The following is a 14,260-nucleotide window of genomic DNA, read 5'->3' as shown; positions in this document are numbered from 1 at the left end:
AACGATTTAGGGAAATCGCGGAAAACCTAAATCAGGATGGCTGGAGACGGTATTGAACCGTCGTCCTCCCGAATGCGAGTCCAGTGTGCTAACCACTGCGCCACCTCGCTCGGTCTCGTAATTGTAATTCCTAGGTATTTAGTTGAATTTACGGCCTTCAGATTTGACTGATTTATCATGTAACCAAAGTTTAACGGATTCCTTGTAGCACTCATGTGGATGACCTCACACTTCACATTATTTAGGACCAGTTGCCAATTTCGCACCTTACAGATATCCGCTCTAAATCGTTTTGCAAAAAAAAAAAAAAAAAAAAAAAAAATGGCTTGAGCAGTATGGGACTTAACATCTATGGTCATCAGTCCCCTAGAACTTAGAACTACTTAAACCTAACTAACCCAAGGACATCACACAACACACAGTCATCACGAGGCAGAGAAAATCCCTGACCCCGCCGGGAATCGATCCCGGGAACCCGGGCGCGGGAAGCGAGAACACTACCGCACGTCCACGAGCTGCGGACATCGTTTTGCAATTTGTTTTTATCTTCTGATGACTTTACTAGTCGATAAACACCAGTATCATCTGCAAATGACCTAAGACGGCTGCTGAGGTTGTTTTGAAATAGTTTATACAGATAAGGAATAGCAGAGGACCTGTACGCTACCTTGGTGAACACCAGCAACCACTCCTGTTTTACTCGATGTCTTTACGTCAATTACTATGGCAGGAAATAACGAATCCAATCATTTAACTGAGACGATATTCCATAAGCACATAAATTCACCACAAGCCGCTTTTGTGGTACAGTGTCAAAAGCCTTCTGGAAATCAGGAAATACGGAATCAATATGAAATCTCGGTCACTAGCACTCAATACTTGATGTGAGAGCCGAGCGGTCTTGGGCGCTGCAGTCATGGACTGTGCGGCTGGTCCCGGCAGAGGTTCGAGTCCTCCCTCGGGCATGGGTGTGTGTATTTGTCCTTGGGATAATTTAGGTTAAGTAGTGTGTAAGCATAGGGACTGATAACCTTAGCAGTTAAGTCCCATTAGATTTCACACACATTTGAACATTTTTTAACTTTATGTGAGTAAAGAGCTGATTGTGTTTCAAAGGAACGATGTTTTCTAAGTCCATGTTGACCGTGTGTCGTTTTGCTAGCTTGACTATTGGTAGCAGTTTGAAACTCCCGAGTGTTTCCTACCGTTCATTTCATGCTACTGTTTACAACGACCCTCCACGAAGCACGGCAGTCCCCGTCCGCCAGTGCAAGAAGTCTGCCTGTTCTTGGTTTAGTTGTGGTTGTTCCTTCGCATGTATACTTTACAGTCGTATCACCGAGAATCGACTTGGGCGGCTTGAGAAGGCTGGAACGCCCCTGATCGTTCTGTGCCATCCTATGTCTAGTTCACGTCCGAAGTCACTGAACTATTCCGGCCGACTCAATTTGGTGTTACTGCTTCTCTGCTGACGACACAATACTCCCCGTCTCCTTTCATACTTGGGAGGCCGGCTCTCCTGACATCTGTTGGTACTTTTTATTTTGGCTGGAACCTCAGTCCTGGTAAATTCTTTCAATGATCCTGCCGTCATTTCACTGTAATAATTTTTATTTTATTGTTATACGACACAGATTTCGGGCTTAGGCCATTTTTAAGTACTAAAACTGGAATAAACAAAAGCAGTATAAATGACAAAGCATGAAACAGAGCAGCCATGAAAAATAATGTATAACTATTTTTCATAGCTGCCCTGTTTCTTGCTTTTGTGATTTATATTGATTTTGTTTATTCCAGTTTTTATATTTGAAAATGGCCTAAAGCCGAAATCTAGATCATCTGCAGCAAAACTAAAAAAAAAAAAATTCGATATCTCGTTATTTACCACCTCCAGCCACTCTTCTGCTCACTGTCGCACGATCCTCCTGTCCGAAAGTGAAATGACAGCGTGCATCGGGACGGCGTATCGAATCACACCACCTCCTCCACACGCTTCTTTGGCTAGTTTGCCGGATGCATCATTTCTCCATATTCCACCGTGTCTCGGTAACTAGCAGCAAACCACCTCTTCGTCGTGGTTTTGGATCTATTGCAAGGCATTTTGGACATTTAAAACCTTAGAATTTAGTTTTGTTTGCCCTTATTGCAATTCTGTATTAACCACTGCCGTAATAATTAATCTTTTGTGCCACATACGTGGAAGCGGACAACGACGCCGCCGCTAGCCTACCGGTATGTCGGAGGCGTAGCTTTTGCCTGACGGTGGGCGCCTGCGGAATGGAGCGCTATCGGCCGGGGCGAGAGCCACCTCTCTCCTCGTAAATTGGAAATCGACTGGCCGCCTCCGGCTTCTCATTGTCCTCAATAACCTTCACTACCGACTGCCGTTCCTCTTGTCCGAAACATCACGCAATGAAAAAAACGAACCACTGCTCACTCACGCTGTGACAAGTGTGTCAATTTTTTTCTCGGGTTTTATTATTCAGCTGCCATTACCGGGATTGATTCTCTTCCTCCCCCGCCCTCTCCCCTTCACTCTCTCTCCCTGACATTTTTGTACTTATGACAATAGATCGTAATTGCAAGCGTGGTGGCTGTAGCAGGCTGGATCGAGATAATCTACAAAAGATTAATTTATGGTCCGTTTTTTGGAATGCGTTGAGCGCTGAATCCACTGAAACCTCACCTTAAATATTGTTTTGGGTTTTGGGAGTGTACATCTTATGTAATTAAGCTAAAAATATTAATCTAAGTACATTACTTTTTGCAGATGATAAAGTAGAAATACAAGAAAGTGAACGAACTCCAGTAAGCAGTCTGTTGAATAAACCGAATATGTACGAATCTTGCAATTTCATTACATAAGACGAGAGCTACGATAGTTCAAGGGGAGTGCTCAATACGTTCGAAAATATTGATTAACAACGAAGTAACAGAACACACTTCACATTTCAAATGTCTCGGCTGCAACACGAATTGTGATTGTGATAATGATACGGCTGAAAAGCTGCAAAAAATTCAAACAGTATGCATAACATCAAACAGATTACTTCACTAGAAGACCCTAAAAGGTACAACAATAAAAGTTTTATAAAACTAAAAAGTACAGAGATAAGATCCTTGAGGAGAGTAAATGGCTGCAGAAGAAGACATTTAATTTATTAAAATATAAAGATGTTTACGTTGAATGTACTAGCCGTTATTGAGGAAATAACTGGAATACAGAGATACTAAGTGGGGGACGTCATGTTAATAGAGGGAAAGACAAAAACTTCTCAAGAAAATCCTCAACTACAACATGATTCGAAGGAGGGTTGTAGGTCACCCATGAAACAATGGACATAAACTTTGTGAAGATGGAACACGCAGATACCTAATTCTTGTATGTAAGACGGCAATGAATTCGACACGTTTCAACTAAAAATATCAGCCTTCTTTGCACAGTTTTCAAATGATGCGATTAACATGTGCAATCAACACATGCTGAAAGTATAAACGTACGTCAGTTACACAATATAATACGAATTTCAAATTACCGACACATATTACTTACACAGAGCAAATGCGATGTTATTTGTAAACTAGTTCAATGTGTTCCTAGAATGTCACGACGTCTGTTTTTTCTCTGTCTGCGTTGTAGACAGCGGAACCCCCAACTGCATTCAGAGGTCTCAGGAAAAGCAATGCACGTGCCTATACATCCAGAAGACAACGTCGATCTTGACCACGTTATTTCGGGACATACTAAATATCCTCCATACCAAACTAAACCGTCGAGAAACCTTGTAAAAAGGCGGATTCGTGTGTCAACAGATATGAAAATACTAATGTATCAGAACACCATCGAAAATAATAATTGCTTTCAAAGAGCAGACGTAAATCTCTGACGTATCAAGTACAGAGATGTAGCGTATAGATGTAGTAAGCTAGCTGGTTGTTACTACCAACTATTTTACCACCCATTTTCATTGTCTGAGTTCATCGTTATTATTACGAGGCAACAGAATGCTCTCATGCCCGTTCGCTCGTTCCATTGTTCACACGGACCAGTAGTTTTAATTTCTTTCCGATAGTGAGCCGACAAACAGTTAAACGTTATTTGTACTTAACTTTCACTCTCTCAATTATACGGCAGTTACACACCACATGAGAGGATGAGAAATAAGCAACGCTCGTTTAAGATCCATTTTTTTTTTTTTTTTTTGTGTGTGTAATCCAGAAAAATTTTCACTCATCGAAGGACAAGTTCACGTACTCCTCGGCACACACACACACACACACACACACACACACACTTTTCTCTCATAAACTCAAAAACGGAAAATTAAAAGTCTCGCTCCAAGGACGTGTAAAAGAAATTGCGTTGTCCAAAAATATGGATCTCAATGACAGTTTACTATACTTGTCTTAAAACATTACTGAAGGCAAAGTTTTCCAATGCGAATTTTCAGTGTATAAAGTAGCCAAATTTTAAACTATTTAACAGTATTCACTAAACGTAATGGGTAGTTGTAATGGTTGTATTATTTCCAACCGAAAGCGAATAAAATTAAACAAAAAAATTATCATATGGCTTTATTCGCCGACGACCAAGAGTGAGGTTGTTTGGCTGCAGGGTGCAAGTCTCTCTAGCGGAGGCCACTTCGTTGACCTTAGCGTCAATGAAGAGGGGATGAAATGACTAGGACCCAGTACCTGAGCGAAGAAAATCTTCAATTCGGACAGGGATCGAACCCGGGGCTTCCGAACTATGGACAGCGACGCTAACCACTAGCCCGTGAGTTGTGGACAGTAATGAACAGGAGTGACAGTAATGAATATTGCGACACCAAAAAATAATTGACTTGGAGTAATGAAATTTCGGATATACATTTGTCTTGCTAACATATGTGATTAATATTGTAAGATCACAGGTTAATGTAAGCGCGAGGTAAGTCATTGCAATTCTGAAATGCTGATACATTGATAACCGGTCTAATCGGCAGAATGTTGAATTCAAACATGCAAACGTACAAACATTGTTTGTACACGTACCGGATTTCAGTTTGTGGGGGTAGAGTTACCTGCCTGTTGCATTGGTCGATCAATGCAGGGACGGTTAATGCCGTCTGTGGATGACGCTGGAATTGGCGTCCGATGGTGTCCCATACGTGCTCGATTGGAGACAAGCAGGTCACGGCAACATGTCGACACTGTAGAGCGTGTTGGGTTATAACAGCGGGGTGTGGGCGAGCGTTATCCTGTTGGAAAACAGGGCCTAGAATGCTGTTCATGAATGGCACCACAACAGGTCGAATCACCAGAATGAAGTACAAATCTGCAGTCAGCGATCGTGGGATAACCACGAGAGTGCTCCTGCTATCATACGAAATCACATCCAAGACCATAATTCTAGGTATAGGTCCTGCTTGTCTAGCACGCAGAGAGGTTGGCCGTCACTGCCACCGAGACAGAACCAGCTCCCATCAGAAAATGCAGCAGACCTCCTCCCTGCCTCCAAATAGCTCTCGCTTGACACCACAGGGTCGCAAGTGGCGGTGGTTTGGGACCAGTAGGATGTCTTTCTCCAGTATCCCAGAAGGAAGATCCAGCTTCCTGAAGCCCCATTATACGAACTCGTTCAAACTCAGTGACGTGTCGATAGTGGCGTCTTTGTCGCCTTAAATACATTCGTGACTGACAGCAACTCACCACGGCCAGTCTCAGTGGTAAGTAATGCTCGCGACCGTTACAGCGCGTATTTAAAGCAAACCTGATTTGCAGCCTCTTAGTGGCAGCGTTCAAACTCAATGACGTGTCGATAGTGGCGTCTTGGTCGCCTTAAATACATTCGTGACTGACAGCAACTCACCACGGCCAGTCTCAGTGGTAAGTAATGCTCGCGACCGTTGCAGCGCGTTTTTAAAGCAAACCTGATTTGCAGCCTCTTAGTAGCGCTACTACACTCATTCTTATGCGACTGGCACCAAGTCTGAATAGAGATCATCACTCAGATTCAGAAATATGCCTACCAACTTTCGTTTATGTTGCACAACTCATTCTTGGGGTTGAGGTTTTTTCTTCTCTTTATGTATATACGATAAAAATGTATGTACGAAGATGGATCACAAAGTAATGCCTTCTGTGTCATAAGAATTTTAATAATGAACATATAACAGCGGAATTAGTACAGATCATAGCCTGAACTCACCACTACCCAGCTCTGCCGTTCAACATAATCACCAATGCATTTATACACGTTTACGACATTGAGCTTCGCTGCCTCGTGATGACTGGGTGTTGTGTGATGCCTTTAGGTTAGTTAGGTTTACGTAGTTCTAAGTTCTAGAGGACTGATGACCATAGACGTTAAGTCCCGTAGTGCTCAGAGCCATTTGAACGACATTGAGCCCAGGCATCAAAACCAGTCAGCCAGTCAGTTTCGAAAAATTGAGAGTTTTGCTTCTTGGCCTATAATTTTAAAGCTCTAGCAATCTCTTCCACGAAGAAAATGTATGGAAGGGGGGGGGGGGCTGTAACGGACATCAGCAATGTACGGCGTTGAGTGAAGAAATTTGGTAACGGAGAAACGAACATTGTGAGTAAATCCCGCAGGAGCCGGCCGGCAACATCTGTCAGAGATGTCATCCGAGAACGTGTTGATGGACTGATTCGAGACAGAGCCGCAGCAGAGTTCACAATCAACAGCGAAACCGTGGTTTTTGAAATGATGAGTCAAGAAGCAAAAGACTGAATTTCTCCAAATTTGTTTTTACTTCTGGGTCGAACGGTGGCGCAAATGTGTGACAAAAATCATGGGATAGCGATACCCACATAAACAGATGGTGATAGTACCGCGTACACAAGGTTTAAAAGGGCAGTGCATTGGTGGAACTGTCATTTGCACTCATCTGATTGGTGTTAAAAGTTTACCGATGTGATTATATCCGCACGACGAGAATTAACAGATTTTAAACACAGAATGGCAGTTGGAGCTAGACGCATGGGACATTCCATTTCGGAACTCGTTAGGAAATTCAATATTCCGAGATCCACAGCGTACAGAGTGTGTTGAGAATATCAAATTTCAGGCATTACCTCTCACCACGGAGATCGCAGTGGGCGACGGCCTTCGCTTAACGACTGGGAGAAGCGGTTTTTGCATAGAATTGTCAATGCTAACAGACAAGCACACTGCGTGAAATAACCATAGAAATCACTGTGGGGCGTACGACTAACGCATCTGTTAGGACAGTGCGGCGAAATTTGGCGTTAATGGGCCATGGCAGCAGACGATCGACGTGAGTACAGTACGACTTCGCCTGCAGCGCCTCTCCTGGATTCGTGACCGTATCGGTTGGACCCTAGACGACTGGAAATCCATGACCTGGTCAGTTGAGTCCCAATTTCATTCGGTAGGGGCTGATGGTGGGTTCGAGTGCGGTGCAGACCCCACGAAGCCATGGACCCAAGTTGTCAACAAGGCACTGTGCAAGCTGGTGTTGGCTTCATAAAGGTGTGGGGTGTGTTTACACGGAATAGACTGGGTCCTTTGATTCAACTGAACCGATTATTGACTGGAAACGGTTACTTTCAGCTACTTGGACACCATTTGGAGCCATTCATGGACTTCATGTTTCCAAACAACAATGGAATTTTTAATGGATGATAATGCGCCATGTCAGCAGGCCACAATTGTTCGCACATGGCTTGAAGAACATTCTGGACAATTCGAGCGCATGATTTGCCACGCAGCCACCCAAATCGCCCGACATGAGTCCCATCGAACATTTACGGGACACAATCGGGAGGTCAGTTTGTGCACAGTATCCCGCACTGGGAACACTTTCGCAATTATGGAGGGCTATAGAAGTAGCATGGCTCGGTATTTCTGCAGGGGACTTCCAACGACTTAATGAGTCCATGCTACGACGAGCTGCTGCAGTACCCCTAGCAAAAGGAGATCCGACACGATATTAGGAGTTATCCCATGACGTTTGTCACCTCATTGTACGTATGTAGATGTAGACGTTTTGAATCGGACGGCTGCTGCTTCAGCAGCCCCCTGCACGCGTGCATAACGCGGAACCGCAGTCTCTTGTTTACTCTGGACCACTTTCGATGTAGCACAATTCTGCCACAGCGCCGATATTTAAAGCAGTCTGCGTTCACATTATTTTAATAAATACAGCAACCAGCCACTTTTTTGTTTATTTTTATTTAAGCTAAGATGCATTTCGGGCTCTTACCCATCTTCAGTTAGCGTAATATACATTTGTGTCTTCAGTCAGTACACAGTTACAATATCGACAGCAAGTCAAATTGTATTGTGCAGCAGTCCCGTTGGATGTAACAGTTTTGTTTAGCTGCTACTACATTTCGCGAGTTGTATATTTACAACTTATTCTCTACTACCCTTTACGAGTTGTGTATTTGCGGTATTCATCGTAAATATAGTACTCGCGAAGTGCAATAGCTAAACAAATTTTATTTTGCACAGAGCACCTGCAGCAGCCAGTTCGCTGTCGATGATGTAACTATGTACTGACCGAAGACCCAAATATATATTACGCTAACTGAAGATGGACGAAAGCCCGATATGAATATTAGCTTAAATGAAAATAAATAACGAAGTGGTGGGTTCTGTATGTATTAAAATAATATAATACACAGCCACGGAGGTAAACAGCCATTAAAATGGATAAATTATTGCTGTCTGCGTTTGTTGTCATGCCTTTCCCCTATTTTGTGAGACAGATATGACGAGATTACGCCTGGGTGTAGCACAGGTGGACAAATAATTAATTTTAAAAAAATTACTGCTTCCTTGTCAGAACATAAAACACAATCAGATAAGACGTGGCATACTGTCGCTGGTACGCCACATGCACCGCATACTGATGGGAGGAGGAGCCTGTTTGTTGGAGGACAGTGCCCAAAAACCACTTCGTGTAGACAAATTACTGCCCAAAGTACAGGGCAATATAGGGGAGAGTGGTGAGTGTGGGACGGTTGGTCGGTGTAGAAAGCGGCAGGTGGGGCAACTCGAGCCGGGTGGTGGGCATCGATTGGGCCCGGAGTCGACTGCTGGCAACCCGCCCGGCACGTCCTCGCTTTGACCCGCGGGGCGAATAATGTGCGCTGCGCCGGGACGCCAAACCCAGCCGCCCTTCACGCCGGGCTGCGCTGAGCTGCCGCCCCTGGCGTTTAGACAACACACCGTGCTCTCCAGGCGTGCGTAAAAACTATACAGGCGGCGCAGGGGCCGGTCGCCGACGATCCGCTAAGTGCTCTCGTCGCACAGGGAGTGGAAAAAAAATCCTTAATGGGTACGCCGTTCTGCGCGGAGGATGGTTCCCTGCGTACTTAACGACTGTTCGTTGAGACAGTCCTTTGTCTCCACAATCTCTTTGTTCCATTGGGTGCATGATACAAACTTTTAAGCTTTAAAGCTAGATATTGAAGCATATACAGGGGGTGAAACACGACAAATACAATACATTATCATGCCTAATACGGTGCAGGAAAACCGTTGGCATTGAAAAAGCTTCCAGTCGTCTCGGAAAGGATAAATACAGGTCCTGTAAAGAAAATCTTACACCATTCTTCCTGCGAAAGAGTGGCAAATTCAGGTAATGATGATGCAGGTGGAGAGCGATCACCCAGCCTTCTCTCCAAAGTAGACCACAAAGACTTAATAATATTGAGACCTGGTGATTGTCGAGGTCAGGGGAGATGCGACACTTCATCATCGTGCTCACAATACCAGCCCTGGACAATGCGAGTTGTGTGAACGGGAGCCCCGTCGCCTTAGAACACAGAAGCTCCATTGGTGAACAAACATTGTTCCGTGGAGTGGGCCCAAAATGATCAAATAATCCGTGGCAGTATTGCGACCTTCCAAAGTAATCGTGAAAGCCCATGGAATAACACGATGGCTTCCTAAATCATCATGTTTCACTCTTGGGACATAAACTCGGCCAGAAGTTGAAAACTGTGTGAAACAAGACTCATCCGACCAAATGACTTTCTTCCATTGCGCCATAGTCCAGATTGTATGACTTCAGAACCACGTTTTCCTGTTACGGGCTTATGCATCACTAGCTGCGACATGAATGCGAATAAAACAGTGACCCGAATATAGAACAAATTTCCTTTACGTATATGGTCACAATTTTTTTTTGTCATCAGAGTACCAGTTTCGGTCTATAATGACCATCTTCAGATATATTTTATAAAACTGAGTGGCTTTAGAATTCCTGATCGGCCTGCAGTTTCCTGTTTATGGCGCTCCCTTCTTGTACTTGTGGTACCAGTGTTCGAGAATGCGACATTGAGTTCTGAGTGAATTTCGCAGCTGTCGTACTCTTTATTTTTCGTCACAATCCTCTTCAGTGAACGTCGTCAAGAGCACTCGTTACACACTTTTGTCCCTAACAAAATCATACGTAAATATTTTGTTAGGCGTTTCGGCCATTTCTTAATCCCTTCATAAGCTGATATTAGTCTTGACCACTGTATTTATTAATTTTATATCACCTTATGCTTTTCGGCCTTATGCTATTCTCAAAGTCGCTGCAAGAGAAATACATGAAAGGGTATCAGTAAAAATACGTTGGTAGAATTACGAAGTACGTCTTTTGTAATTGTACCATTGTGTTTTTTACTGATACTGTTTCACTTATTTATCTTTTAGAGCCTTTGAAATGGCGTAATGCCTAAACATGTAAAGCAGTCTAATAAAGAAATAGAGAAGTCAAGACTAACATCAGCTTACGAGTACTGTCGTCCGCGTTGTGACTATGTGTCTTGACACAGTATAAATCTTCTATACAGTGCCTGTTGAAACACCAAACGCTATGGCTATCTTAGTTACACAAGCACCGACCTTACGAGCACCAACAAATTACCCACTACATCACTTAGTTCTGACGTAATGCACTCACTAATAAGCAGAATACATTACAGACCACGACTTAAACTTGTGTCATACTGAGGATATTGCACTGTGCCGTTCCTGATCAGGTACAACACTCCAACCTGCAGGATTGTGTAGCATCTACATTTATGTTCAAGCATGCATTTATGACCACTGCCCACTGCGAGACTGAAAGTCATCTGCTGACATTACAGGCAAGTGGCGCCGTAGGGAATATACCAGGTGATCAAAAAGTCATTATAAATTTGAAAACTTAATAAACCACGGAATAGTGTAGATAGAGAGGTACAAATTGACACACATGCTTGGAATGACATGGAGTTTTATTAGAACCAAAAAAATACAAACGTTGAAAAGTGTCCGATAGATGGCGCTTCATCTGATCAGAATAGCAATAATTAGCATAACAAAGTAATACAAAGCGAAAATGATGTTCTTTACAGGAAATACTCAATATGTCCACCATCATTCCTCAACAATAGCTGTAGTCGAGGAATAATGTTGTGAACAGCACTGTAAAGCGTGTCCGGAGTTATGGTGAGGCATTGACGTCGGATGTTGTCTTTCAGCATCCCTAGAGATGTCGGTCGATCACGGTACACTTGCGACTTCAGGTAACCCCAAAGCCAATAATCGCACGGACTGAGGTCTGGGGACCTGGGAGGCCAAGCATGACGAAAGTGGCGACTGAGCACACGATCGTCACCAAACGACGCGCGCAAGAGATCTTTCACGCGTCTAGCAATATGGGGTGTTTCTTTTTGGTACTAATAAAACCCCATGTCATTCCAAGCATGTGTGTCAATTTTTACCTCTCTATCTACATTATTCCGTGGTTTATTAAGTTTTCATATTTATACCGACATTTTGATCACCCGGTATATACGCCGAGCACGGACGACCGCCGAATCATTGTAGCGACGATACAGGTCGCAGGTAGTAAAATTCACCTACATACTTTACTTTGACAAGGGGGTGTGGGGAACAGAGATTATTTTTCTGCTGTAAGGGATATGCAGCAGGGCTTTCATGAAACCTGTAGTGGTAATCGAAAGCAACATGAGAGCTGTGTTCATGTGAATATTGCTGTAGACCGCCTGCACCATTTCATGCTTAATGTCCTTCCAGACAGCAATGGCATCTTCCCGTAGGATAACTATCTGTGTCGCATGGCTAGAACCGTGCTATAGTGGTTTGAGGGGCATGTAGTCGAGGAATAATGTTGTGAACAGCACTGTAAAGCGTGTCCTGGACGCAAAATTCGCCTTATCTCAGACCGCTGGGTTACGTTATTTGACAACAGCTCCGCACCCATTCACCATGAACCCTCGAAATATATGGAAATTGCGTGACCCGTGTCTAGCCATCTGGTACTACGTACCTCCAGCACTCATCAATTAAGTAGGTTGTCATAACTTTTTGCCTCAGTGTATTTTCCCTTTTTTTTTTTTTTTAACTGGAATTGTGTATCATTTTACCGGTGTATTAGGAGTTCAAAATGTGAAGACCGGTACTACTATTACACTACAAGTACATCCCTATTACTCGGTGTTTGAATGCTAAATCAGTTCAGTCAGTGGTGTTGATGTTCCTGTTTATCACATTCCTCGCACTTTCTTAGTGAAGATTTCAGTGCAAACAAGGATCGTAACTTTAATTTCGTTTTAGAGGCCTTTTAAGCCCATTAAGAATTATAGTTTGGTTTTTTTACAACAATTCATTAATGTTCCTACATAAAATATTACGTTCACAAGGAAAAATAAACTGTTCTCTGTGTGGGAGGTGGTTTCCAGCAATACATTCGAGAGGAGAAACTTTCAAATCCCCGCCTTGTTATCCAGGTTGTTTTCATAAGTCACTCCGCGCGAGTATTGCGCTGCTGATTCTGAATGATTAGGGACGATTTTATTCTACATGCTTCTCCATATCAGTTAGTCCTCCTTGTGTAATAGCTTAGGCGTTGATTGTGCGTGGGACTCTTGCCTCCACTCTACCAAACGGAGCATTGTTTTTTCTTCGGTTACTGTTTTTAGAATGAAAATCCCGTTTCGATACCTCCGAATCTTCGGGTAAAACGTGATGTTAACAGCCTAGGATATATAATCGTTCTTCTTCGCCTTCCTGCTCGTTGATCCTCAGTCTGCAGAAATTACTGGATTTCGGACGTACTTGCACTGTAGTAGGTCATACCGGTATAATATCTTTGGAAGACTGAAGTACCAAGACTGTTTGTAATACAGTATACTTTTAAAAGAAGTCACATAAAGCAAGGTATGCTTGAAATTGCAAAGCGAATAAACAAAATGTAGTTACGACTGTCGTAATAAGAGCAAATATAACATTAAATACAACTGCTTTAAACTGTTGGGAGAATTTAGCGCAATGGTGATGAAAGTGAAATAAAACTACCAAAGCCATTATTACTTTTATGATTTCGCAGGAAGTCTGACGCTCATGGTGCGTAATGCGCAGAAATAGTATTTCTGGAAGACACCGTGCACCAACAAACGCCGCTTCCTCGCATATCGGTCCGTAACGTTTCACATGCTCAGCTGTCAAGTCTACAAACAATGTAGACGCTAGACAGGCATTAGAGCCACCAGCGTACGTCGTATTTTAGAAAAAGCAGAATTTTACGTGGAAATTCCAAGAGTTTTACACGCATTAAATTAATATGACGCTGATCGAAGAAGGCATTAGTATTAGCTGTTCCGGAATATGGTGCAAGATGAAGAGGACCTCCTTCGAAAGATAGTTTGATCAGATACGGTCCATTTTACTTAAAATGAACAGAAACTTGGATAATTTTACATCCAACGTGCAGACGATCTAGTCGTTTTTGTAGTAAAGCGAAGTACTTTGTCAAAAATTGTTGTCTAAAATAGTGGGTCATCTAAGGGCCGAGTTGAAACATTCGTCCCACGTCCACGCCCACGCCCACGTTACAGTGATGAGCCCAGATATTATAACTGAATGCTTAATAACGTATTAGTCAACCTTTAGAACACTATACAAAAGCTTTTCTTCCTGGTAGGGATTTGACAAGTCCTTAGTAGGTTTGCGGAAGTGTGTAGCACTAGATATCATCACGCATTACCCTTAACTTACGGGCCCGCGGGTCATGGACCAGGATAGCCCGATAGCGCCCCAGATGTGTTTCATCGGCTTCAGATCAGGCGAATTGGGCTGACAGGACGACAACGTGAGTTCAGTGTCATGTCCTACAAACCACTGTCCCGCATCGTGGGCAGCGTGGTTCGCCAATAGTCTTTGGATCGCTTATATACTTTCCTTGCCGAGTCACGTGCCAGCGGTCTCCAGGCTGTTTTCAGTCTCGCGATG

The 14,260-nt window shown here is 43.3% G+C and overlaps 1 protein-coding gene across 3 annotated transcripts in view; it reads left to right on the top strand.

The window, feature by feature from the left end:
• The window catches only part of LOC126412356 (tyrosine-protein phosphatase non-receptor type 9), a 796,012-nt gene that overhangs the window by 670,360 nt on the left and 111,392 nt on the right, over positions 1-14,260 (top strand). The window lies entirely within an intron of this gene.

The sequence above is a fragment of the Schistocerca serialis genome, chromosome 7, assembly GCF_023864345.2.
Source record: "Schistocerca serialis cubense isolate TAMUIC-IGC-003099 chromosome 7, iqSchSeri2.2, whole genome shotgun sequence".
NCBI classification, from domain to species: Eukaryota; Metazoa; Arthropoda; class Insecta; order Orthoptera; family Acrididae; genus Schistocerca; species Schistocerca serialis.
Note: the sequence above shows the minus strand (reverse complement) of the source record. Positions and strands in the feature narration are given on the sequence as shown.